This window comes from Bufo gargarizans, chromosome 6 (genome assembly GCF_014858855.1).
Source record: "Bufo gargarizans isolate SCDJY-AF-19 chromosome 6, ASM1485885v1, whole genome shotgun sequence".
NCBI classification, from domain to species: Eukaryota; Metazoa; Chordata; class Amphibia; order Anura; family Bufonidae; genus Bufo; species Bufo gargarizans.
In genome coordinates this window covers 185,749,914-185,772,547 of record NC_058085.1, presented here as the reverse complement: position 1 = coordinate 185,772,547, position 22,634 = coordinate 185,749,914, and the positions used below count along the sequence as shown (strand labels likewise).

Here is a 22,634-nt window from a genome sequence, read left to right as displayed (position 1 = left end):
ACCAATAAAGTGATTATCCGGGATTTTTTGGTTACCTTGGTTAATTTTTGTATGTAACAGGTTCTTGCAGTTCTATTTTTTATAAATGTATAGTTATGGCCTGGTTGTAGGTTGAGTGGCAAGAGTCACAGCTCAGTCTGGTCCCTTATTCCCCTGCCACAGCTCTGCGGTGGTGTGCTGTTTGTCACCTAAGCAGATCAGTTTAAGCACGGCCTGTTGCCACTTCCCCACTGCAGGGCTACACTACTGCCAGCTACTGACTGATGTCTGACTGGTGCTGCAAGATGATAATTCAGAGGTGTAAGTGGAGGCGGAGAAGGGGGGTTTGCAGCCATTAAGATAGGTGGTGGTGGAAACACTGATGAAAGTAGGGCCCGCAATCCTTGGCGTCGGTTGCACTTGTGCCATCCCAGGGTACAACAACGTTCACCCAGTGTGCCATCTGGGAAATGTAGCGTCCCTGGCCAAAATCACTTGTCCATGTGTCAGACGTTAAGTGGATCTTCCCAATAACTGCGTTGGTCAGGACATGGGTGATGGGATAGGACTGCACACTGTGAAAAATATTGGCGGCTGGGGACAGAGTTTAGCGGGACAGCCGCTGCCATCAGGCTGCGGAAAGCCTCAGTGTCCACAAGCTTAAATGGCAACATTTCCAGGGCCAAGGTGTGCAGGAAAGGTGTGCATTTAGTGCTAAGGCCTGTGGGTGGGTGGCTGGATATTTGCGCTTTCATTCAAAGGCCTGGGGTATAGACATCTGTATGCTATGCTGGGACACAGAAGTGGATGTACTAGCTGAGATGCTTGCAAAGCTCAAGCTGCATGGCGGGAGGCATCCGGGCCTGCGTCTTGGACAGGGGATCGGCCAGCACGTAACACAGGGGAAGAGGAGGCTGTGGTGTGACCCACAGATACTGGTTGTGGACCCTGGCGTTTAGCTTACCTATAAGGGTACTTTGATGCCATGTGGCAGATTATGCTGGTGAGGTTGCTAGTGTTCACTCCCCTGCTCATTTTGGCATGGCACAGGTTTCAAATGACAATTCTTTTATTGTCTGCACTTTTATCAAAAAAGTGCCAGATTCTTGGCAAGGGAGATTGTCACAAGCGGGTGCTCCGGAGAACATTTTCAGGCCTGGTGTTGTGACCCGCCTTCTCCCTTTTGCCACCCCACTGCCTCTCTCAGCCTATTGCAGTGCTGCGGATCCCTCCCCCTCTGTACTGCTGTCCTCGCTCAGCTTGCCACCTTCCCAGGTTGGGTCAGTGACTTAGTTGTCCAGCACCTGCTTTTCCACTTCCTCACTCTGCTCATCCTCCTGACTTGTTTACCTAACAACAACTTCAGTTATTGACAATGGTGTCTCATCCTTATCATGAACCTCTTGAGACACAAATTGCGGTTAACTTATTGGCAACTGTGTCTCATCATTATCATCTACCTTATGAAACACTAATTGCCGTTCCTCACCTTTATCTTCTTCTGACTGTGGATGCTCCAGAGTTTGGGAATCAGGGCACTAGATCTCCTCATGTGGGATCACTTGTTTGTCAAGACTCTCCATGGTGGGAGGAAGGAGTATCAGGGTGAGGATTCTGTTGACCAGACTCTTGGCTACTGAGACTGGACTTTGTGGAAGGCAGGGTGGTGCTTAACTGAATGGAAGAATTATCTGCTACAATCCAACCGACCACCTAGTCGCACTGGTCTGACTTCGAGAGTGGTGTCCTACACCGCCATGCAAAATGGACATGAAGCTAGGTATCGTGGATGAGTGTGCTTCTTGTGCTCGGGCAGCAGGCACAGTTTCACCACGCCCAGGGCCACTGCCTCTGCGTGCACCATCAGCAGCACGGCTACTCCCCCTTCCCTTACTGCTTGTCTTGCCCATATTAAATGGTATATATGCTTGCAAGTATGTCACACATACTTTAGCACAGGTTTTGTAAGTGTATGCACCAATAAAGTTCACATAATGTCACAGATATTTTTAGAATGTGCACACGTTAAACAGGAGGTATATCACAAGTAATGTCGTTGTCATCAACGCCTAATAAAAAATTACACTGAATGAATGTCACCGATATTTCAGGTGGGCAAACGTTATACAGGAGATGTAGCGCAGGTAATGTCGCTGCCACCAGCAGCAAAAAAATTAGACTGAATGTCGCTGATATTTTGGATACACAAATGTTATACAGGAGATGTAGCGCAGGTAATGTAACTGTCCGCAGCGGAGACTGTCTACAGAAAAAGTACACTGGATGTCACTAATATTTTTAGACTGCACACACGTTAAAGAGGAGATGTAGCGCAGATAATGTCGCTATCACCTGCGGCAAAAAAAATTACACTGAATGTCACAGATATTTTGGAAGCGCTATCTGCAGTGGCCAAACAATTGCAAGCTATTTAGCGCAGGTTGCGCTAAAAATATATATTGCTGCTAGATTCAACTATAGTCCTTAAAAGGACTTTTGGGTCTCTAACAAGTTTAAGCAATTTAGTGCAGGTTGCACTAATAATATATATTGCTGCCACACACAATAGTCCTTAAAAGGACTTTTGTATCTCTAACAAGTTTTAGCAATTTAATGCAAGTTGCGCTAAAAATATATATTGCTGCCACACACAACAATAGTCCTTAAAAGGACTTTCGGGTTTATAACGAGTATAAAAACAAAAATATTGCTATTTTAATCCCTACACTATCTCTCCCTTCTGCTCCCCAGCTCTTCCTGACTAATACTGAGCCGAACGCGTGTCATCGGGTGCTATTTAGTACCCAATGACGGCCAGCCAATCACTGAATGCCAGCAGTCAACATGGCTACTGCATTACAATTAATGGCAGTACTTACCTCAATGTTTATTGGCTGCATAGCAGCCAAAAAACATGCGGGGAGGAGACTCGAGCATACCGCTCGAACACACGTGGTACTCGCCTAACACTAGTCATAATATTAAAACCATCTGCCTTATATTATATGGGAACCCCTTGAACTGTATGTCAACACAATGTCAAGTTTTTTAAATAATTCCTTGGACTAATTTTGCAGTGTGGTAAGATGCAATATCCTGCTGAGGATACCAATGCTAAAGGGCTGTCATTCCCCTGCAACAGTGCTTAGGTAGGTGGTATTTATCAAATTATCATCCAAGAGAATGCCAGGCCCCAAGCTATCAAGCAGAACATTACCTAGACCATCACACTGCCTCCGCCAGGTTGCTTTTTTCACACAGGGCACCCTGGTGTCATCTATTCTCCAAGGAAGAATAACACTCTCAGACATCCACATGATGTAAATTAAATCTTGATTAATCAGACCAGGTCACCTTCTTCCACTGTTTTATTGTCAAATTCTGATGATCATATGCTAATTGCAGGTCCTTTTGTTGGGGGACAGTCTACACTACCAAATACACAGAAAGCACTATGTGGTCTGACAACTTTGCATTGGCAGCAATCCAAGATAGATTGATCCAGATGGGCTAATCTTTCCTCCACTTGCATATCAATGAGCCTTGGATGCCTTTGAATCTGTTGCCAGTTGACCTGTTCCCCTTTCTTGGACCACTTTTGGTAATTAGTAAATAATGGATACTGTCAATTCTGGGAACATCCCACAGTCAGTGTTGAGCAAGTCTCCACAGTTATGTAAACAGAAGACAGAGGAACATTGCTAAGGCTCAAAATGGGCCACTTTAGAGCTATTTTTCAAATAGAAATATGTGATTTCAGTAAATAAAGTATATTACAAAAATGGTCAGCATCACTGCCCCTATAAATTACAAAAATAAAAAAAGAATGACAGTTACACTTTAAATGTATCATCATTACATTCATATTAATTTGATTCCAAAAACTCTATTTCCTTAATTTTTTTACACTGAGTACATAATCTCACTCTGTGGACTAAACACATTGCTTTGCTGAATTAGACACATTTGGCATGTACAGTGAACAAAGGAAGAAAGTTTTTTTTTTTTTTTTTTTTTTTTTTTTTTTTTAAAGGATAAGTGATACTACTAGATATGAGCGAATCAAAGCTGACAGAATTCAATACAAATTTCAGGAATTATCTGATTCGCACCGAATTTAAACTTCCTCACGCTTTGTGGTAACGAATAGCATTTTTCATAAAATGGCTGCTACACATGTTAGGACATGGAGCAAGGAACTCTGGGGACAAGGGATCACCCACAATGCCATGCATGCAGCCAATCAGAAGCCACCCAGCCCTGTGATGTCACAGCCCTATAAATAACCTCAGCCATCTTGGATTCAGCCATTTTCCAGTGTACAGTTGCAAGAAAAAGTATGTGAACCCTTTGGAATTATATGGATTTCTGCACAAATTGGTCATAAAATGTGATTTGATCTTCATCTAAGTCACAACAATAGACAATCACAGTCTGCTTAAAATAATAACACACAAATAATTAAATGTTACCATGTTTTTATTGAACACACCATGTAAACATTCACAGTGCAGGTGGAAAAAGTATGTGAACTCTTGGATTTAATAACTGGTTGAACCTCCTTTGGCAGCATTAACTTCAACCAAACGTTTCCTGTAGTTGCAGATTAGTGTCAGGAGTAATTCTTGACCATTCCTCTTTACAGAACTGTTTCAGTTCAGAATATTCTTGGAATATCTGGTGTGAATCGTTTTCTTGAGGTCATGCCACAGCATCTCAATTGGGCTGAGGTCAGGACTCTGACTGGGCCACTCCAGAAGGTGTATTTTCTTCTGTTTAAGCCATTCTGTTGGTTTACTTCTATGCTTTTGGTCATTGTCCTGTTGCAACACTCATCTTCTGTTGAGCTTCAGCTGGTGGACAGATGGCCTTTAGTTGCAAAATGTCTTGATAAACTTGGGAATTCATTTTTCCTTTGATGATAGCAATCCGTCCACGCCCTGACGCAGCAAAGCAGCCCCAAACCATGATGCCCCCACCACCATACTTCACGGTTGTGATGAGGTTTTGATGATGGTTTGCTGTGCCTCTTTTTCTCCACACATAGTGTTCTTTGTTTCTTCCAAACAACTCAACTTTGGTTTCAGCTGTCCACAGAATATTTTGCCAGTACTGCTGTGGAATATCCAGGTGCTCTTGTGCAAACTGTAAACGTGTAGTAATGTTTTTTTTGGACAGCAGTGGCTTCCTCTGTGGTATCCTTCCATGAAATCCATTCTTGTTTAGTGTTTTACATATCGCAGATTCGCTAACAGCGATGTTAGCATATGCCGGAGACTTTTGTAAGTCTTTAGCTGACACTCTAGGATTCTTCTTCACCTCATTGAGCAGTCTGCGCTGTGCTCTTGCAGTCATGACGGCCACTACTAGGGAGAGTAGCAGCAGTGCTGAACTTTCTCCATTTATAGACAATTTGTCTTACCGTGGACAGATGAACAGCAAGGCTTTTGGAGATACTTGTATAACCCTTTCAAGCTTTATGAAAGTCAACAATTCTTAATTGTAGGTCTTCTGAGAACTCTTTTGTGCAAGGCATCATACACATCAGGCAATGCTTCTTGTGAAAAGCAAACCCAGAACAGGTGTGTGTATTTGTATAGGGCAGGGCAGCTGTAACCAACACCTCCAATCTCATCTCATTGATTGGACTCCAGTTGGCTGACACCTCACTCCAATTAGCTCTTGGAGATGTCATTAGTCTAGGGGTTCATATACTTTTTCCACCTGCACTGTGAATTTTTACATTGTGTGTTCAATAAAAACATGGTAACATTTAATTATTGTGTCAGATAGTAGTCGTGACTTGACCAACAACCCAGCGGTTCTTGAATGGTTGACTCGATTTTCGACTTTGTCACAAGTGACATCAGACTTTCCCAGCCAAGAGTCGGTGGGTTCGTCAGACACAACCCTTAGTTGGCATGGCCTGGGAGCAGGCCTTGTGCCCGCACCTGTCCTCAACCTGCCTCTGTCCTTTTCTGTTCCCTCAGCCAGAGAAGTACTATATGATGTGGGCTCAGCTCCACTATACAAAGAGGATGAGCTACTAGAGGACAGTCAAGATCTGGAGGAGATATCCGCCGCCTCCGCCGGTAGGTGGGCAAGTAGTTATGAGGAAAGTAGTGTGGGAGTTGGTGTTGCAAACGGTCAGGCTCCTGACTCAGAGACTGCTGAGGAGGATATCAGTGACGTGCAGACACTACTCCATGATGATGTAGCCGATCACAATTGGGAGCCGGGAGATGAAGGGGGTTCATCATTAACAGGAGAAGAGGGTGATATCTTGCATGTGAGGCAGCGGCATAGCCAGCAAGTTGGTAGGGTGACCAGGAGTCAGCAGGGTGGCAACAGTGGAAGGTCAGCTGGGCAAATGTGCCTGGCATAGACCACCCGCTTAGCAGGAGCCTACCTGCCCAGAAAGTAGTGGTGCAGGGGTTCACGGAGGCAGTGGCAGTAGCAGTCAGGCAGTGTGGAGTGTTGGGGCAGGTGAACATGTCCATTTGTCAAATCTGTGGGCAGAAGGTGAAGCATGGCCAGGGTGCCAATGTTGGCACCACGGCCCTGTGTCAACATATGCAGCGTAACCATAAAGTGGCCTGGGAGAACTGTGGTTCCAATTTGGTGGTCCAGCCTGCCACAGCAACTGCTGCATCAACCAGTGGTACGCACCTGATTTCAGTTTCAGGCAGTCAAGGCTACACCACCTTAGCCAAAGGAATCAGTCTATTCTTCCCATCATCTGCTGGTCTTGATGCTCCTGCTCCTCCTCCTTGTAGTCAGTCATCAGCAATTGATCACTGAAGCGATTGCCAAGAGACAACAATATGTGTGCACTCATCCAACGGCACAGAAGCTGAACATGCTCCTGGCCAAGTTGCTGGTACTGCAGTCCCTCCCTTTCCAAGTGGTGGACTCTGCACCTTTCAGGGAACTGATTGCTTGTGCCGAGCCAAAGTGGAGAGTAACAAGCCGTCATTTTTTTGCCAAAAAGGCAGTACCAGCCTTGCACACATATGCAGAACAGAAGGTTTGCCAGTCTTTGAGACTGTCGGTGTCTGCCAAAGTGCATGGCAGTGCCGACGTGTGGAGCTGTAACTACGGTCAAGGACAATATATGTCCTTTACAGCTCACTGGGTAAATGTGGTTCTTGCACAGCCAAACCAGCAACCTGGCCAGGTGATGCTGTATCTGCCTCCACATTCTCATGCCGTTGGTCCTGCAAAAATGTCCACCTCTGCCTCCTAATTCTCCACCTTGTCCTCCGCCTCCACTGCAGGGACAATTCACAGTGCCACACCAGCATACCACATGCGCAGGGCAAGGCGGTGTCATGCTCTTCTTCACTTATTTTGCCTGGGCGAACAGAATCATACAGGGGAGGAACTGCTCCATGTCCTTCATCAAGAAATCAAATCCTGGCTTTCTCCTCAAAAACTGGAAGAACCTGGTGTTGGCGCTGTGTCAAGAAGGACTGAGCAACACACCCTGAATAGCACACATGTTCAATCCGGTTGTCAATAGTGATGAGCAGCATATGCAATATTCAAATTCACAAATGCAACTATATCAAACAAACACACAAAGGCTATATGCCAAAAGCCGGGTATGTGCAAGCCAACAACCTATCCATTAAACAGATAAGTCAGCATGCCTTACAATAGCATATGCACTATAAGATATTCAAGATCAGCTCTCTATCCACACAGACTTGGGAGCCAATGAGCCTCAAAGTTACTTGACTTTTGTTGGATGGCTTGGGGGACCTGCACACCTAGATCATTATCATTAGGGCGACAAAAAATGTATATTTTTTTTAGGTGCCAGCTAACTCTTCTCTCACTGTTTAGGAGGGCTGCATAAAAATGTTCAGTTTTCTAATTGTCCTAACATTTAGATTTAATAACCTTTCCCATATGCCCATGTTTATGTAAATGAGTACATGACAAAACAGTATAGAAAGGTTATTGAGTATAAATGTTAGGACAATTAGAAAACTGAAGGTTTTTATGCAGCCCTCCTAATCAGTGAGAGAAAATGTAGCTGGTATCCCCAAAAAATTATTAACATTTTTGTCACCCTAATGATAATGATCTAGGTGTGCAAATCCCCCAAGCCATCCAACTAAAATCAAGCAACTTTGAGACTTACTGGCTCTCAGTCAGATGAGAGCTGGTATTGAATTTCTCACTGTACACAAGGCTGCCATTGTATGGTATGCTGACTGTACCTGGTTCATGGATAGGTTGTTGGTGTACAGCCTTTGTGTGAATGTATGTTGTTTATTGTGAGTTATAGATAATGATTTGTTTTAAAAATAATATAGTATTTGCAAAAATAAATTATTAATGATAGGTAAGAAAATGTTTATAATACTAGTAAATTAATGATAAGTAAAGTAATAACTAAGAAAAAGAAAATATGTAATGATGATAGATATCATAATAAAGAGTAGCTATAAAAAAAATGTGAGAAAAGATTATAGGTTTATCTAGTGATAAAAAAAATCTAGAATATATTCTAGATTTTCGCAAATTTTCAAAGTGCCGATATTTGCGCTCAACACTAGTTGTCAAGCGGTTCCTAAAGTCTTCCACCCATCTGCAAGACATCATAAAAATGGCCAGGAAACTTTGCATTCCTTTCAGCCACTTGTACACCGCCAAGCACACCCTCCTTGAGCTACAGCGGCAGAACAGCGTCCCCCAACATAGACTGATATGGGCCGTGTCCTGCCTGACCAGTAGTGTGGCATCAGAGCTGGTGTTTAGTGTGGCGGGGGCCATAGTTACCCCAAGGAGAACTTGCCTGTCCACCCAAAATGTGGAGAGACTGACACTTGTCAAGATGAATCAGACGTGGATGAGCCAGGATTTCCACCCACCAATGCCTGATGTATCAGATTAGATCATGCATACTGCCTCACCCAAACCTTGACAAAATAGACCAGTTTCTTCTGGCTACATGCCTCAGCTACTATTCTGATGCTTGCACCCACCTGATGAAACACATCTGATGCCAAGAACTCATTCTTACACCCACCATCGTCAATGGGTACTTTTAGTGCCACCCATCTCCCTACTCTGTCACCTTGCCACTCTGTGGTCTCCTGATGCTCTTGCTACCTCCACACTGTCATTGGGCCACTATGTGGACTTCTCATGCTGTTCCCACCCTCCCCAAGACTGGGTCACTATTTTTCCTTTTTGGCTTGGTTGACATCATCATTGGACCCTTTTTCTGATCTGTTTGAAGGAAAGAAAAATTATACACATAACGGATCCCGTCTGTGTAGCAGCTGTAAGGCCTGTATGGTCCCACCAGAATTGGTTTATGATTTGGTAGCCAAAAGCAGGAGTGGGTACAAAACACAGAAGACATGCAAATATTCTATTCATGTCTCATCTCTGTTTTGGATCCACTCCTGTTTTTTTTTTTTTTTTGCATTGGCAGTATTGATGGATTACTGACCAAATGCTGACCGAGTGAAGGCGGATGCTCAACAGACAGGATCCGTTTTTTGGGGGGTTATTGTTCTGATAGATCAGAGGAAGGGCAAAATAATCAGTGATGTCAACACAAACTTACTGCTGACACCCTCTCCACTCTGTCAGGGGGGCTTTACTTGTATAAGCGTTTAATAGAACAGGTTCTGTAGACGTCTATGTGGAATCAACTGACGACGGTGTAAAAAAAGTGCTCTCTTTCACGCTATAGTAGGATCTTGGGCCTCTGCATGGTTCTTTATACCTGACACTAATATCGACCTGTAAGGCTGAGTTCACACTTGAGTTATTAGCTTCGGCCCCGTAACTGCCCAAAGTAGTGAAGTTTGCAGTGATTCTAAGAGCAACGCCTGTCATCTGCATGTCATACTAACTCACAGTATTATTTCACTACCACAGCAGACTCCCTATGTATGTTGCTGCAAGGCACAGTGTTCTACACAACTATACAGGCTCTCTGCAGCCAGGAAATAGCTGTTTTTTAACGCAATTCACCACAAATTCATTTGGATCAAATCTTTTTGGAAAATTCGGTGAACCGACCAAATTGATTTTTTTTTTATTTCGCTCATCTCTTGATACTACTATTTGACAATCTCTAATTAATTAAATAGTTCAAACATAAATATATATATATATATATATATATATATATATGTGTTATCAAAAAGCAATGATACATCATATGTGCTGACTCCTGGTGAATATTTCTTGTTTTCTTTGTTTGTATTTGTTTTATTTAAACTGAATTAATTTTATTTCCTCTTAGCCCTGTTAAAAGGCATAATTTTTAAAGAGGTAATGTAGGAAAATATATTTATAACTTATCCTCAGGATAATTCATTAGTATCAGATCTGCGAGGGTTCAACACCTAGGACCCTCACGGATCAGCTGTTAGAAGAATCCTTGAGTGCTGCAGCCTCTTCCTAGACCACTACATCAGCCTAGTTGCAGAACAGCCCCATTCAAGCCAATGGGGCTGAGCTGCAATTCCAAGTCTTGGCACTACACATTGTAAGCTGCCGGAAGCCTGCATCTCTAACCCGGGCTCCAGTGGGCACAGCGGCTCCCTGAAACTTCTGATCTCCGGTGCCGGTATTTGAATCCCTGCTGATGCAATAATGATGACCTATGCTGAGGATGTCATTATTATCTTTTCGAAGATATCACCTTTAACCACCTCTCTACTGTCTACTATCTATATATATAGAAGAAGTAGAATCTTTAAACATGGTGCCCAATTAGCAGCTGAGCAGACACCATAGCCACTGGATTTCTGCTATTTTACACAGCAGACACCCAGAGACAATGACTGTGGTAAGTGATAACTCAGTTCACAGACATCTAAGTCCCTAGACACTGTAGTCAATTGTGGTGTGTTGTGCTCCCATTGCCAGAATGGTTCTCCTGAGTGAGCCGTTCATTTCTTGGCCTCAAGCCTTCTTAAAGCTCTGAGGCAATCCACAGTGATGTTCCTATGGAGTCCTGCCTAAGTTGGAGCCGCACGGGGTGAAGTGTGAGATGTAGGCTTCAGTGAATTGAGCTTCGGATTATAGATCTGAAGTCTATTCGTTCACAAACTTAGATGCTAATGCTGTTTCTGTACAGCATTAAAATGTATTAGCTCAGTGGAACCAAAATTCTCGCCCAAATATCTGCATATAAAAAAACATTTTAAAATAGGAATCCAAAGTGGGCTTTGGTACTGAGGTATCAGCCAGTATCAAAGCCCACTTTGGATTCCTATTTTAAATTGTTTTTAAATACGCAGATATGAATACAGCAGTAATTCACCAACGTCCCACGTGACTTCGAGCGAAACAACCTTTGGCTCCACTTAGCCAATCCATTTTTATTTTAATGCTGTATAAAAACAGCATTAACATCAAAGTTTTTGAACAAATCAACCTAAGATCTATGATCCAAAGATCGGTTCGCTAAAACCTAGTGAGATGTATCCATGTAGAGGCTTATAAAATGAGGTGTTAGATTATGTTCTCCAGAAAAATAGCCTAAAAGATAGGTCCACTCTACTATTAATTGCTAGGATATTCAGATATTTTATTGTTCCCTTTTATTTCTGAAATAAAAGGGTGTCCTGAGACTTTTGACTCCCCTTGCTCTTGATCTGGCTCTTAGAAGGAACAACTGAATTTCCATTAAAATTTCGAAAAGTTTCACCCGACTGTCAGGCTCACTCTTAATTATTCCCAATCTCATATACATTTTCTGGACACAACCATATACATAAGAAACAATACCATAAAATATCTTTCTATCATAAACCCCAGGCCATCCTGCATACTGTATCTTAGATTGGACAGCTTTTACCCTACCCACATTAAAAAGTCCATTGTCTATAGTTGTATGCAACTTGGATATCATCCATTAGTTATAGAAAAGAAGACCAAACTTTTCTCAGAAATGAATTGCAGCAATCAGATTTGCAATATATCTTGTGGCACAAAAGTTATCAACTCAGAAACTTGCAACAACAACTGGGAACGTTCCTGTGATGCACAGCTGTTTGGCATGTTCAATGTGTTGTCCCTGGGGCTGAACACAGAACTTTGAAGTTTTGAACTTTCTGTGTTGATAACTTTGAACCACAAGATATATTGCAAATCTGATTGTGGCAATCAATTTCAGCAAAAATTCTGTTTTTTTTTAATTTAATTTTATTTCATATGCTACATGACCCCCTTACCATTGGAAAAATGGGCCCTTGATACAATATGTCTGCTTTCAAGATGGTTCCAGAGATAGCCTAAAAGATAGGCCCCCCTCACCCATTACTTGCTGGGGAATTCAGATATTTCATTTTCATTTTTGTTTCTGAACTAAAATTGTGTCCTGCGACTTTTGACTCACCCTGCACTTAGCTTCCATGAAAACTTCAACAAGTTCCAACCGACTATTAGGCTCACTCTACATTGCTTGCCTTACCATATTCTGAGCCCCTTAACTATAAGGTATCACTGTTACAATACTTTTTTTTTTTAAGATAAACATATCTGAAGAGGAGTTTGTCAGCATTTGTGACAATGGTAAACTGCTTATAATAGTAATGACTAGGGAAGGCAGTACAAACATACCCGATGTGGATCTTATCTCATCAGGAATAGTGAAAATATGAAGTTTTATTCTGCTAGATTCTGTTCAGGCCCTCTGCTCTGAGTGATGGCTGTAGTGGTGTCCTGGTTGGATGCTATATCTGTCACACAGAGCAGAGGGGCAGAACTATGAAGCAGTTCAATGCAGAGAGCACTTTACAATGAAGCCCTGCCCTGGACATATGAGAGAGCAGAAAGTGTCAGAATAACATTTCATATTCAGACGAGAAAATTCGAATTCTGATGAGAAAATTTCAACAAAAATTATGTTTATACTGCTCTAGCAATAGGAAAAATGACATTGACGTTTATAACTATGACAGTAGTAAAAAAAAACTGTGTGTTTAAAAACAATATGCTGTTGCATGTGTTATATTTTTTCAAATTAGAAACCTTCTAAAAATTGTCCCTTATTGGTGGAAAATGGTGCTTAAACACACACAGTGTTATGGGAGAAAAAACTGTGGCTTGTTGGGACCAAGTTTCCAAAAATTATGCTTCAATGCAGTCAGACCCCTAGGCCTATTTCACACATACACATATACACACACATGTTAATGTCAGAAGAAAGAATGTCTGGTTTAGGAACAAGTACCCAAAAAGTATGCCATAAGGGGGCAGAATGCCTGCCTATATTTATAAAATAACATGTGTTAATTGTCAAAAGATTGGCTTGTTCTGCACAAGCGTACAAAAATAATGCCTTAATGGGACAGAATGCTACCTGTTTTCATTCATGCACAAGTGTCAATTGTCAGAAGAAAGAATGGCTTATTCTGAATGCGCCTGGAAAAATTTTCCCTTATAATTGGGAGCAGCAGAGGTGTGGCTGTGGAAAGAGTAATAGTGACATATGGCCACAACAGTAGCAGTAGCAGAACAATATGGAACAGAAAAGGTAGTGGATGTGTGTGGGTCTTTTTAGGGGTGGTAGTAGTAGTAGTCGTAGTGACTGTGTAGTAATGGTAGTGACAGTAGGGGTAATGACAGTGGCAGTAGGGGATTAGCAAAGAATAGAAGCTGAAGGAGTGGCAGCAGCATCCATATGGTTCGCAACATGATGATAGTGAGGCAGACAGCAGCAAGACAGCGAAAATGGCAACAGCAGCAGCCATGATACAGAACATGATGGTAAGCAGGCCTACAGTGGGAGTTGCATTATGGCAGTAGCAGCCATACGGTATGGAACATGATGGTAGGCAGGCAGACAGCGCAGTGGCATGATGGGGCACTGTCAGCAAGGGCAGATCTATCTATCGGCCTCAGCAGGAGAAAGATGAAAGTCCTCATGGATCCATACCTCATTCATTTTGACAAACATGTTGCTTTGTACACTGGCAGAGGGCAACTTCATTCACTTGGGTTTCACCCCATGCAGCACTGAAAACCCTCTCTGAGATTACACTGAAAGCTGGGCATAAGAGAAAAAAAGAGTATAGTGGGCCACTTTGGGCCAGTGTTCCAGTCTGCCTGCCCAGAAGTCCGTAGGGTCAGGGAACACAGTATGTGCTTGAGAATGGCCAGGCTCCAGGTAGGACTGAACTGGGTATTGAGTTGGTATGTCTCTGCGTCAGCCTGGCATGGGACATGAGATAATTTTTCCATCATGATGACACTGAGCTGGCTGCTTTTGCTCAGGCTATGCCTGCTTGTGGCAGTGGAGACAGCGAGAGGTAGATGACTCTGCAGAAGCCAGAGATGGGTCTAAGAAACAGCTGCAGCAAGGTGCAGCAAGGCTGCAGCAAGGTGATTACACAGTGTATTCTGGTAACACAATTATTTGGCTTACCCTTTGGCAGATGAAAAACATTCCCGCAGTTTGCTTTGATAGTGAGGGTCTAAAAAGATGGCTATCCATTAATCATCAGACAGGTTCATTTGAATGATTTGGCTGTCATCATGTAAGTAAGAAAGCTTGCAGCTTGCCATTCTGGCAAGCGGGCCAGAGGACTGAGTTCTTTCTGGCTCCGCCACCGACTGAGATGATTGGGTGTTGTGATCGTCATCAGCCTCCAGCTTTTCCTCCAATACCAACTAACCCTCTCCTCCTCTTCCATGGGACTTTCTCCTTGTCTGTTCCTAACAGTTACAGGGCAGCCAGCAAAATGCATAAGCAGTTCTTTTTCACTGTTGTCACTTGTTTCATCAGCATGAGCATCTGTTCTAAGATAAATATCAGAGGAATGACATCATTAATGCCACAGTTGTCTCTACTGACAAATTTAGTGGCTTCTTCAGTACAGCATAGGCATCTCTGATTAGCTGCCACTGTCTAATCTGGAAGCAACACATGTTGCCAGCTGAGTTGTACGCTGCTTATACAGACACTCTGCAAAGTGGAATTCCATCGAGTTGGAATGTTGCAGATTAAGGCCTCTCACACACAACCGTATGGCTTTTTCTGCATTTTGTGGTCTGTTTTTAATAGGTCCGTTGTTCTGTTTTTTGCTTTCCGTTTTGCCATTTCGTTTTGCCATTTCGTTTTGCCGTTCCATTTTCTCTGTTTGGTTTGTGGATCCTTTATTCTCCTTTATTTGAGGATTACAAATGAAAACGGAAGCATACAATGATGTTTAAACAGTAAGTACATAACAGAATTGGGCTGGGCATAACATTTTCAATAGATTGTTTCTTTTGCGGAACCATTGACTTGAATGGAGCCACAGAATGTGATTTGCGGGCAATAATAAGACATGCTCTATGTTTGAATGGAATGGAAATACGGAAATTTGGAAACGGAATGCATACGGAGTACCTTCTGTTATTTTTGCGGACCCATTGAGATGAATGGTTCTGCAAACGGAATCTGCAAAAGCGGAACGTATATGGGAAAAACAACAACTTTTGTGTGCAAGAGGCCTAAGTGGTATTACGGTAAGGTGTTCCTTGCCACATAAGAATGTCTGAAATGTGAGGACAGTCTCCTAGACATTGCCAGCATCTTCCATAAGCCAGGATATTTTTTTTTACAAATAACAATGTATAACTAGTTTTATCATGTGTGCCATACAGGGAGCATGTGTTATTTCCCCAAGATTCTTTCAGTAATGCCTTATATGCACACAGCCATTATGCTGTCTTTCCGTGCATTCGGGACCGCAATTTGCATTCCCCAATGCACTGGCAATGTCCTTGTGGCTGCCGGGACGGATCGAGACCCATTTAACTTTAATGGGTCCATGACCCGTCCACACCGCAAAAAAATAGGCACGGACAGAAACACCCCATAAGCCTCAAGTGAATGGGTCCCCATTCGTGATGCGGGGAGCACACGGCCAGTGCGCGCACATTGTGGACCTGCTGCTTGCGGGCCACCATACGGCCACAGCCGGGCAACGGACATGTGCATGAGGCCTTAAAATGGAGTTAAGATTGCCATATTTTTATTGCAAGAAAATAATTGAACACTTTTTTTCAAATAATAACATGCATTCACTAAAACACATCACAATGCATTTTTTGCAGTGATGTGAAATGTCTTTTGAACTAGACACTGTGATGCAGTAATGCCTTCAGTAACACAGTTATAATTTAAGTTATAATCTTGCAGCAATCTACAATGTGTTCAGCATCACAGGTATAACTCACTCAGTTGTCCAATTACAAATGGTAAATAGAAACTGGTTTCTAGAAAAAAAGGGGGGGGGGGGATTCCTCAGTGCTTGCAAGAATGCAATTTATATCAAAGTGTAGAAAGAAACTTTAAAAATGCCTGTTTTGCAGGAATCTGTAATGTAATGTTGCCAGAAGCTGAGTTGACAGTATCCTGCCAGTAAATACACCTGATGGTGACTAGTTGTCAATTCTTCACTCTTTACCTGATTGCACCCCTTAGGCCTCTTTCACACGGGCGTTGTGGGAAAATGTGCGGGTGCGTTGCGGGAACACACGCGATTTTTCTGCACAAGTGAAAAACACTGAAATCGTGCATGTTTGGTACCCAAACCCGAACTTCTTCACAGAAATTCGGGCTTGGGATCGGTGTTCTGTAGATTGTATTATTTTCCCTTATGACATGGTTATAAGGGAAAATAGTAGCATTCTGAATGCAGAATGCATAGTAAAAAAGCGCTGGAGGGTTTAAAAAAATAAATTAAAAAAATGTAACTCACCTTAGTCCACTTGATCGCGAAGCCGGCATCTCCTTCTGTCTTCATCTTAGCTGTGTGGAGTAACAGGACCTGTGGTGACGTCACTCCGGTCATCACATGATCTTTTAACATAGTGATGGATCATGTGATGACCGGAGTGACATCACCACAGGTCCTGTTCCTCCACACAGCTAAGATGAAGACAGAAGGAGATGCTGGCTTCGCGATCAAGTGGACTAAGGTGAGTTAAATTATGTTTTATTTTTTTTAACCCCTCCAGTGCTATTTTACTATGCATTCTGTATTCAGAATGCTATTATTTTCCCTTATAACAATGTAATAAGGGAAAATAATAATGATCGGGTCTCCATCCCGATCGTCTCCTAGCAACGGTGCGTGAAAATCGCACCGCATCCGCACTTGCTTGTGAATGCTTGCAATTTTCACGCAACCCCATTCATTTCTATGGGGCCTGCGTTACGTGAAAAACGCACAAAATAGAACATGCTGCGATTTTCACGCAGCGCACAAGTGATGCGTGAATATCACCACTCATGTGAACGGCCCCATAGAAATGAATGGGTCGGGATTCAGTGAGGGTGCAATGCGTTCAACTCACGCATCGCATCCGCGCGGAATACTCGCCCGTGTGAAAGAGGACTTAATATACCCCAAATTCCCAAATATTTATCCTATTCTCTCCCTTTAATCTTCTTATCTTACCTGTCCCTATCACAGTATATCAGAGGGTTATGTCTGCAGACTCTTTTAGCAGACAAAGCCACAGAACAAGTACAATGTAGAATGACATTCTGTTCCTTCTGGACAAACACCTCCTTGCCTGCTACCCCCAAATAGGCTGATCCAGGCTCTCTGTCAGCCTCTGAGAGAACCAGGGCAAGTGCCCCCCCCCCCCCCCCCACACACACCCACCTTCTATTGTCTTATGACCATCCTTCTTTTTACTTCCCTAATGGTTTTGCCTGCAAACATGGATAGTAAAATGGTAAAATGGTGCTGGGTGCTGTGTTTAACAAAATGAAAAAACATATAAAAATCCTTATCCTTAATTTACCGACTAACGTAAATAAAAGACTTCACAGTTTTTACAATTAGTTTTTTGGACATGTCTATATTTAACCAATGTATAGTCACATGTTTATAAAGATCATGGGGCACAAGTCACATTCCTGAAATTAAGGTGTTAAATTTAATAATGACAAGAAACATCTACAAGTAATTATAGCAGAAAACAATTTTGAAACTTCGTCAGTAGTGATTAATAACTCTCTGTGATCCCAGGACTGCTTTAGATTTTGTGCTATCTTTAATCAGAGTTTCCAGTCTAATTGTCATTATAATCCTTAATTAGACTGTGTGAGTGTATTAAATATGAAAAAGCTCAGACAGAAAACAGTATAGTGGAGAAGCAACGTGATCAGCAGGAAGCATGCTATTTTTTGTAGGTCTCATTTATTGACAATTCATCAGAGTGATAATGTGATTTAATTATCAACCATTCTAGCTTCATGTGATGATATCACTCACATATCAGAAAATTATCTGTATCCCATCATGCCTGTAGGTTTTAATCCTCTTGTTTATCTTCATGCCTTGCTTTCCTTGTAAAAAGCTGATCAATTACACAGTAGAGAAAAATGGACATACCAAAGAGATCTGTGTATAATTAAACTGCAGATATCAATTTAATTTCCAAAATTTGACCAAAGATTTAATTATCTTCAATAATTGCTCTTAGCTCTTCCATTGTCAGTGTCCATTTTTTTTCTTTTCCCAATTGTTGTGTTCAAACCCTTTTTAAATATATCCTTAGCACACCCTTGGGGGACAAGATGAAGGGAAGTTTCATATTAGCTTTGTCACAGTGAGAATTTCAAAGTGATTGCAATGTTTTATGCTTGTGTTTTTTATTTATTTTATTTTTAGTCAGTGATTATTATGTTTTGCAAACCTGCTTGATACCTGAAATCATCCTATATAATAAAATCCCTCTGTGCCTGCTCTGTGTCCGTGCGTGTGTGCCGATTTTTTCACTGGGCCATGCGAGGCAACACAGTGCTCCACATGTCCCCCACACCCCTCATTTTGCCTGCTATCTGTGAATGGGAGTGCACGGCATCTCTGTACACACTGATGCTGTGCGCTCCAGGACACCAGCAGTAAGATAACCTGCTCTTCACCCGGCAGACAATACCCGCCCTTCCCCTACTCCTCCCCCCTACAGGGAGATCCTCTTGCCTGCTCTCTGTGAATGGGAGCATACGGCATCAGTGTGTACAGAGATGCCGTGTGTGCGCTCCCATTCACATATAGCAGGCAAGAGGAGCTCCCTATAGGGGGGAGGAGGGATGGGGAGGGTGGGCATTGCCTGCTGCTGGGCTAAATGCAGGTAATCTTATTGCTGGTCACCCTTTCACTGCTTGTACCCCCCAAAGCACAGAATCTCTGTAACATTGTGATCTCCTGCCCTCCAGTAAACAGAAGCATCACTCCTGTACCCTGGAGCGCACAGCATGGGAGTGTACAGAGACAGGGTGCGCTCCTATTTACAGAGCTGGGCCGATAGCAAGCAAGAGAAGCTCATTGTCCCATAAAACAATAAGGGACTGTGTACAGGCCACTGTTCAGGGCGCTGTTTCACTGCTGTGATGGCATGGAGGCACTGGGGGAGGGGGACCTGGCAATGGATGGCATGGAGGCACTGGGTGAGGGGGAAATGACAATGGATGGTATAGATGCACTGGGGGAGGGGGACATGACAATGGATGGCATGGAGGCACTGGGGAGAGGGAGGGGGACATGGCAATGGAGGCACTGGGGGAGGGGGACATGGCAATGGATGGCATAAAAGGGACTGGGGGAGGGGAAAATTGCAATAGATGGCATGAAGGGGCAGATGGCACTGGGGGAGTGCGGGACATGGCATGGGGGGCTGATCAGATGGCAGTGGGGCACATAGCATGGCAATGGATGGCATGGAGGGGCTGATGGCACTGGAGGAGTGGAGATGAAGGCGCTGGGGTGGGGGAAATCTAAAGGCACTGGGGAAAACATGGTACACGTTAAAGGGGTTGTCTCACTTCAGAAAGTGGCATTTATCATGTAGAGAAAGTTAATACAAGCAACTTACTAATGTACTGTTATTATCCATATTGCTTCCTTTGCTGTCTGAATTCATTTTTCTATCACATTATACACTGCTCGTTTCCTTTAATGTGTACTTTATTTTACAATGGAGCTCAAAAACAACATGTGAACTCAGCCAAACTTATGCCAGACACTGGCATACTGCAAGTTACAGTGGGATGCAAAAGTTTGGGCAACCTTGTTAATCGTCATGATTTTCCTGTATAAATCGTTGGTTGTTACGATATATCATATAGGAAACACACACAGTGATATTTCAGAAGTGAAATGACGTTTATTGGATTTACAGAAAGTGTGCTATAATTGTTTAAATAAGATTAGGCAGGTGCATAAATTTGGGCACTGTTGTCATTTTATTGATTCCAAAACCTTTAGAACTAATTATTGGAACTCAAATTGGCTTGGTAAGCTCGGTGACCCCTGACCTACATACACAGGTGAACCCAATTATGAGAAAGAGGATTTAAGGGGGTCAATTGTAAGTTTCCCTCCTCTTTTAATTTTCTCTGAAGAGTAGCAACATGGGGTCTCAAAACAACTCTCAAATGACCTGAAGACAAAGATTGTTCACCATCATGGTTTAGGGGAAGGATACAGAAAGCTGTCTCAGAGATTTCAGCTGTCTGTTTCCACAGTTAGGAACATATTGAGGAAATGGAAGACCACAGGCTCAGTTCAAGTTAAGGCTCGAAGTGGCAGACCAAGAAAAATCTCTGATAGACAGAAGCGACGAATGGTGAGAACAGTCAGAGTCAACCCACAGACCAGCACCAAAGACCTACAACATCATCTTGCTGCAGATGGAGTCACTGTGCATCGTATAACCATTCGGCACAATTTACACAAGGAGATGCTGTATGCGAGAGTGATGCAGAGGAAGCCTTTTCTCCGCCCACAGCACAAAAAGGGCCGCTTGAGGTGGGCTAAAGCACATTTGGACAAGCCAGCTACATTTTGGAATAAGGTGCTGTGGACTGATGAAACTAAAATTGAGTTATTTGGCCATAACAAGGGGCGTTATGCATGGAGGAAAAAGAACACAGCATTCCAAGAAAAACACCTGCTACCTACAGTAAAATATGGTGGTGGTTCCATCATGCTGTGGGGCTGTGTGGCCAGTGCAGGGACTGGGAATCTTGTCAAAGTTGAGGGACGCACGGATTCCACTCAGTATCAGCAGATTCTGGATACCAATGTCCAGGAATCAGTGACAAAGCTGAAGCTGCACCGGGGCTAGATCTTTAAACAAGACAACGACCCTAAACACTGCTCAAAATCCACTAAGGCATTTATGCAGAGGAACAAGTACAACGTTCTGGAATGGCCATCTCAGTCCCCAGACCTGAATATAATTGAAAATCTGTGGTGTGACTTAAAGAGAGCTGTCCATGCTCGGAAGCCATCAAACCTGAATGAACTAAAGATGTTGTAAAGAGGAATGGTCCAAAATACCTTCAACCAGAATCCAGACTCTTATTGGAACCTACAGGAAGCGTTTAGAGGCAGTCATTTCTGCCCAAATTTATGCACCTGCCTAATTTTGTTTAAACAATTATAGCACACTTTCTGTAAATCCAATAAACTTAATTTCACTTCTCAAATATCACTGTGTGCATCTCCTATATGATATATTTAACTGACATTTTTTATCGTAACAACCAACGATTTATACAGGAAAATCTTGACGATTAACAAGGTTGCCCAAACTTTTGCATCCCACTGTATAATAGGATTTCATAGTCATATTCTATAACAGGCATGCTCAACCTGTGGCCCTCCAGCTGTCGCAAAACTACAACTCCGATCATTCCCTGACAGCCTACAGCTATCATCCTACAGAAGGGCATTGTGGAAGTTGTAGTTTTACAACAGCTGGAGGGCTGCAGGTTGAGCATGCCTGTTCTATAACATGCTGCCTGCAGATGTAACAAGTGACAAAACTAGAGTTGAGCGAACACCTGGATGTTCGGGTTCGAGAAGTTCGGCCGAACATCCCGGAAATGTTCGGGTTCGGGATCCGAACCCGATCCGAACTTCGTCCCGAACCCGAACCCCATTGAAGTCAATGGGGACCCGAACTTTTCGGCACTAAAAAGGCTGTAAAACAGCCCAGGAAAGAGCTAGAGGGCTGCAAAAGGCAGCAACATGTAGGTAAATCCCCTGCAAACAAATGTGGATAGGGAAATGAATTAAAATAAAAATTAAATAAATAAAAATTAACCAAAATCAATTGGAGAGAGGTTCCATAGCAGAGAATCTGGCTTCCCGTCACCCACCACTGGAACAATTCTAGTAAGAAGCAGGGCGGCAATACCAGAGGGTTAGACGGATCGTTAGTGATAGGGATATGTGTCAAACAAGATTAGACGATATGACCAATAAATTTAGAGAGCGAGGCTACCCCCCTGATCTATTGAAAATACAGCGTAATAAAGCTGAGATTACACCACCAGATAGAACTAAGAAAGAAACAAGGATCCCCTTAGTGATTAAATACCATCCCTGGTCCCAGCGCCTTAGGACTATTGTTAATCAACATTGGCACATATTATCTAAGTCCTATCCACGGATAGGAGAGTTCCAGAGGCCACCCATGATATGCTATAAACGGGCAGAAAATATTAGGGATAAAATAGTCCGGGCGGATGTGGGAAGTAATAAAATAGAAAGAGGACAGAGTACTTTATCTACACCTAGACGGGGCACTTTTCCTTGTTTAAACTGTGTCAATTGTTCCAGCGTTATAAAGGGTTCATGTTTCTCCCACCCTCACTCAGG

The 22,634-nt window shown here is 42.9% G+C and overlaps 1 protein-coding gene across 1 annotated transcript in view; it reads right to left on the bottom strand.

Annotated features, from left to right (window-relative positions):
* The window catches only part of NRG3 (neuregulin 3), a 1,217,439-nt gene that overhangs the window by 205,922 nt on the left and 988,883 nt on the right, over positions 1–22,634 (bottom strand). The gene's annotated exons all lie outside the window — the stretch shown is intronic.